The sequence below is a fragment of the Panthera pardus genome, unplaced genomic scaffold (genome assembly GCF_024362965.1).
Source record: "Panthera pardus isolate Hobbes unplaced genomic scaffold, ASM2436296v1 HiC_scaffold_20, whole genome shotgun sequence".
Lineage (NCBI taxonomy): Eukaryota > Metazoa > Chordata > Mammalia > Carnivora > Felidae > Panthera > Panthera pardus.
Genome location: NW_026526766.1, coordinates 62,984,979 through 62,991,250, shown reverse-complemented (window position 1 = coordinate 62,991,250; position 6,272 = coordinate 62,984,979).

Below are 6,272 nucleotides of genomic sequence, written 5' to 3'. Positions count from 1 at the left end.
TAGCTATGCTTTAATGTGTTTTTCATCCTTGTGGTTTCTTATAACCTGTTTTTTCAGTTCTTGGCTTTATCTTCTATTTGGCCATTTTTTAAAGTGCAAACTCAAGTAACTATTTTTAAATACTCTTATTTACCTGAATCTTAGGAAATTTAGAAGTGTCTATTTTTACTTACTTTTTAATGATAATTTTTACACCTATAGAATTTGATGGTAACAGACTTTGGTATTTTTATTTTTGTATCCATTGTTGTCAATGAGAAGTCTGATTCTTATTACTTTGTGGGATTTTTTTTTTTCTCTGAAAGATTTTTATAATTTTCTCTTTGTTCTTAGTGTTCTGGAATTTCTTCAAGTTATGAGTAGGGGTGGGTTTGTCATTACTATGTTTATTTTGCTTGGTACTGTATGGGCCATTCCAAACTCAAGACATAGCTGCCTTCAGCTTTAGATATTTGCTTCTATTAATTTTCTTTTTTTAATGGTTTTTTAATGTTTATTTATTTATTTTGAGAGAGAGAGAGAGGGAGGGAGAGTGTGTGTGAGCAAGTGGGGGAGGGGCAGACAGAGAGGGAGAGAGAGAATCCCAGGCAGGTTCCATGCTATCAGCACAGAGCCCGGTGTGGGGCTCTATTTCATGGACCATGAAATCATGACCTGAGCCAATATCAAGAGTCTATGCTTAACTGACTGAGCCACCCAGGTGCCTTGATTCTTCTATTGATTTTCTGATCACTTACCCTTTTCATCTTTTCTACTCTCTCCTTCTGGAACTCCAATTAAGAGAATTTTGGAGTTTCTGGATATATTCTCTATGAATATTAAATTTCTCTCATGCTTCTTTTTTGTAGTCCCTGCCTCCCATGCCTGCCCCCTGTATTCTTGGAGAGCTTCACAGTTTAATTGTTCAACTCACTAATTTGTGCTTCAGTTGCTTCCAAGTTGTATTTAGCTCAACTCTCAGGTATTATTTTGACAATCATTATTTAAAATTTTCCCACTCTATAATTGCATTTGTTTCCTTAAAGCCTGTTCTCATTTTTCCCTCAGTTTTATTGAGATATAATCTGGAAATAATATTGTGTAAATTTTAAGGCATGCAATTCGAGGATTTGATGTACATATATGTTGTGAAATGACTACCACAATTAGGTTAGTTAGCACATCCATCACCTCATATAGTTATCAGTTCATGTGTGTGTGTGTGTGGTGAGAGCATTAAAATCTGTTCTCTTAGCAAACTGCGGGTAAACAATACAGTATTAGTAACTATAGTCACCATTATCCCATTGTCATTTTATAGATAGATCAGTAGATATCCTTTCTTATTCCTGCTTTTACCAGTAGCCTTCACGAACACACCCACATTCTGTGCAGAATAATGTCATTGTATTTAAAAAGCAGTATAAAACCTTTGGGATTAAGAAACCCACTGATCCCAGCACTACTTGGATATTGCTTTTTAGGGATCTGATTTCAGCAAAATGAAACATATCTTCTTCATGGTCTTCTTTCAAGGCTTTATTGAGATCTCAGCTCCCAGCTCCACCATTTAGTTGTCACCTGTTGTTTGCTTAGAAAAATCAGACTAAAACTAGCCTATATTGGGCTAATTATTGTGTCTCAAAAAAGAAATCCAAAGAAAGGATAGTTTTGGTTGTTCACCAGTTCAGCAGTGTCAGTAAGAACCAAATTCCTTCTATCTTTCTGCTCTGCCATCCCTAACAGGCTAACTTACTCTCTAAGGCTACCCCCCTATTGTTCTCAGATGTTGACCACAGGCCCTCGTATCTCAAAAGATCTCCCTTAGGTTTCCCCATGTCTCAGTGGCCAAACTGGGTCACATGTTCATGACTAAAGCAATCACACAATCACAAGCAGAAGAAATGAGACCACCACAACAACTTAGACAATCAAGACTTAACCTTACACGTCCAGCATCATCGAAGGACACATCCATTTGGCAGATGGCTAAACAAGTGAAATCCATTGTTAGCAAGGGCTATCGACTTGCCAATCAGCACAGTTTGCCCCACTTGTGTTTCCTATTTCCTCTATTATTTTTTATAACAAATGAAAATTGGGGGGGGCAGGTACTTTTCTGGTTTCTGATGCATTCCAAATATTTTCTTTAACTTGTGGACAAAGATTACTCTTGAATTGACTTGTCCAGGCATTTTGAGTCTCTGAACTGTGCTCTCCTTCCTTGTGCCCTTTGGCAGATTGCAGATGTCCCTCTTGTTTAAAGAAATGAGTAGGACACTTCTTATCTTCCTATTTATGTGTATTTGGGAGTCCCAGTACTTTCACTCTATTGTATTCCCTTTCTAGGGTGGTTAGACGGTATACCTCAAAACAAAGTTTTGTAGGTCTTTGAATGCACATAATTTGTAATACAGGACCTGGCAGTGTCTCAATCTCTGGATTTCTTTTTCCCTAAGGCATGCTATTCTACTGTTTCATTGTTACACTGTGACCAGGCATTTTTCTCTCATCCTTTTTATGTGCTTTTCACAGATTTCTGTTGCTTCTGGCAAAAAAGTTTCATTGGTTTCAAAACTCTGTGGCATATACTCTTGGTAGACTAAACTTCCTCCTTTCTAATAGTACCCAAATGCATCCTTGTGCGTCAGTGATTCTAGACTTACTCCAGCCCCACAGGTGAGTGCTAATTGGTGTAGACCAATCCCGGTGGTCTTTTTTTCTTCACCCAGGCATCAGTGTAGACATGGACATGTGGCATAGTTCTCGCCAGTGAGATGTCAGAGACTCTGAAGGGAATGAAGATGGTCTGCAAAAAACATTTTGGGAATTGGGGGGGGGGGGTCTTTCTTATAAAGCAAAGAAGTGCAACTCTTCCCTTTGGATATTGTTTTATCTTAGTGCTGAGGATATATTGAGGCCAGTCTGAGGACAAACCAACACATGAGGTCTGAGCCAAATGAATTGTAGAGAAATGGGACTCAGGCTCTAATTATGTTGTTTTCATAGATGCCCAACCTTTGGATTTCTTATTATTGGATTAAATACATTTCCTTACTTGTTGAAGCCATTTACATTGGGATTTTCATCTTTGCTACTTAAGATTCTCATGATCACGGACACTTCCCCCATCACAGCAGCCCTCCCTCTTTTGGATCTGGCCCGAGGCAATGTAGAAGCACAAACTGCACAACCTAACTTTAAAAAAATACTTTTTTTTTTTTTTTTTTTAAGCATTTATTCATTTTTGAGAGACAGAGTGTGAGCAGGGGAGGGACAAAGAGAGAGCGAGACACAGAATCTGAAGCAGGCTCCAGGCTCTGAGCTGTCAGCACACAGCCTGATCTGGGGCTTGAACTTGGAACAGGTGAGATCATAACCTGAGCCAAAGTTGGGTGCTTAACCAACTGAGCCACCTGGGCACCCCTAACGTTTTAAAAGAAAAGTGAGCAAGAGCGATTAAAAATTAATAACCATCTGGAATTTCAGGAGACATTTATTAGACTCTTAGTGTTTCATAAACTCACATAATATGCATAACCTGAGGACCTTGTTTTGTTGCTAGAAGTGATTGGATTACATTTGGTTTGTGCTGATGGGGTTGTGGAAAGAAGAGAAACCTCTTATAGGAAGTAGAGTCACTTCCTGATTGGAGATGAGCTGAAAATAAGCCACCTACTTTGCAGAAACACAGACACAAAACCACTTGTTGAAAGTTTACTGTATGCTAGAAACTCTGCGAAAAGCTTTTCATGAGTTATTTAATTTAATCCTCACATCTTTACGGCACACTTTCCGCATTAATGCCCTCATTTTAACAGTACACACCCCATGAAGCTGGGGGTTTGTCTTGCATTGTGATTCAGCCAGTTACCAGATCAGATTCTGGGTTTGATTTTTAGCAGTCTCAGCCCTATGGCTATAGGAGATGAGGATTTTCTTCAGAGAGCACAGAGAACATTTCAGATCACTTATGGGGCATATAAACTGGGATTTTAAATCCCTGAATTCAACATTCTGCCCTTACTTTGTTCAATGACATGAGGAACAAGTAATCAATATCATTATATTTATTAATTTGCCAAAAATGTTCAAAAGTATCATATATAATGCCACTCAGTCCCTTGCTTATTAGTGGTTGATTAGGAGTATTCAATAGTAACATTTGCATATCCCTATTGCCAGATCATGCCATTGACTAGCAGTGTTCTCTTTAGTACTTGAAATAGAGTCATTAGAATCTTTAATCAGAATACACATCCAATCCCAGAAACCCCCAAACCAATGCAGAAAACTCATCCTTAAGTTCTCTTTCTTTAGAACATTCTCAAGACCAAAATCTCTATTAGGGTTCTCCAGGGAAACAGAACAAACATAATATATATAAAGACATTTATTACAAAGAATTGGCTCATGCAACCATGGAGGCTGAGAAGTGCCAAGATGTGCAAGCAGCAAACTGGAAACCCAGGAGAGCTAATGGCATAATTCTAATCTGAGTCTGAAAGGCCTGAGAAACACAAAAGCCAACAATAGTGTATGTTCTAGTCGGAAAGCTAACAGGCTTGAGATCCATGAAGAGCTGATGTTTCAATAGGAGTCCGAAGGCAAGAAAAGACCAACGTCTGAGCTCAAAGAGTCAGGCAGGAGAGGTTCCCTCTTACTTGAGGGAAGGTTAGCCTTTTTGTTCTTTGCAGCTTTCAGTTGATTTGAAGAGGGGCACCCACACTATGGAGGGCAATCTCTTTAGTCTGCTGATTCAAATGCTAATGTCATCCAAAAACTCCCTCACAGACATATCCAGAATAACATTTGACCAAATGTCTGGGCACCCTGTGGTTCAGTCAAGTTGGCACATAAAGTTAACTATCACAGCATAGGTAGTCACTAGATCATTTCCATTTTATAGATGAGTAAACTAAACCTTGGAGAGGTTAACTTCCCTCAGAGCACTCAAATATAGATGAATTTACAATAGAGATGCATTTACAGTCTTCCTCCAAAACTCATGTAACTATTATTTCACTCATCTGACAATAGTAGCTACCCAAGTTGCTGTAGCTAGGGATGAAATAATTCCATCCTCTCTTACCTGTTATATTATAGCTTCCACTCTAATGGAGGTCAGGGTAGGGTCCTTATACTTTTTAAGTTTGATTAGCCTAACATATAATAGTAAAAAAACTGACTTTCTTCTGGTCCAGAGACACAGGGCCTAAAATACTTTGATATTACTACACAGTTAGCAAGAAAGAGCAGAGCAAGCAGAGGTGTATACTGGCCTCAGTGAGAAAGGTTCAGTGAATGTTGTCCCGCATTGTCCTGAATGAGAAAAACTGGGACCAAGAAGAAAACCCACTGCTGGAAAAAAATAGAGTTCAGTCAGCTATAGAAAAATCACCTTGGCCACAGGACTAGGTCTATGTAGTAGGCTTTTCTCATGTCTTATCGAAATATCTGTATACACTATTCAACTTTTGGCTTGTGATTTCATGCTCACCAAGCAACATTTTAAGCAATAAAATGGTTTCCTAGACATCCTAATTACAAGATGGGATATGGGAGGAGATGTCAAATTCTGGACACCAGAGTTGTTTTTTAGTTTATGAACAGAATGATAGAGATAATATTTTATTTATTTATTTATTATTTATTTATTTTTAATTTTTTTTTAACGTTTATTTATTTTTGAGACATAGAGAGACAGAGCATGAACGGGGGAGGGTCAGAGAGAGGGAGACACAGAATCTGAAACAGGCTCCAGGCTCTGAGCTGTTAGCACAGAGCCCGACGCGGGGCTCGAACTCACGGACTGTGAGATCATGACCTGAGCCGAAGTCGGCCGCCCAACCGACCGAGCCACCCAGGCGCCCCGATAGAGATAATATTTTAAAATGTATTTACGTGCTTTTCTCTGCATTTCCTTCTTCCCTTTCCCCCCCAGCTTTTATCTACTTGCCTTGGGGGAGATTTAGGATTGTCACAACAACAACATGAAGAGAAGGAAAGAGTTAATGTCTCCCAAAGGAATAGATTTTACCCTAAAAAGTCTGGTTAAACTGGAAGAGAGGGAATTATACTTAATTGGAAAGATAGGATTTTTTTCCCCTCTACTCAGTGGGACAGAGAGGCTCATTAGGAAGTTTAGATTGCTTTTAGAAAACATGCAGAGAAATGGGTTACATTTTTTATTCTGCTACACTCAATAAGAGTCTGTTGCAAAGGAATTGGCCATCTTTGAGGAACTCAGTGCCTGTTTTCAGGCCAACAGGGCTGCGGTCCAGACCCGATGT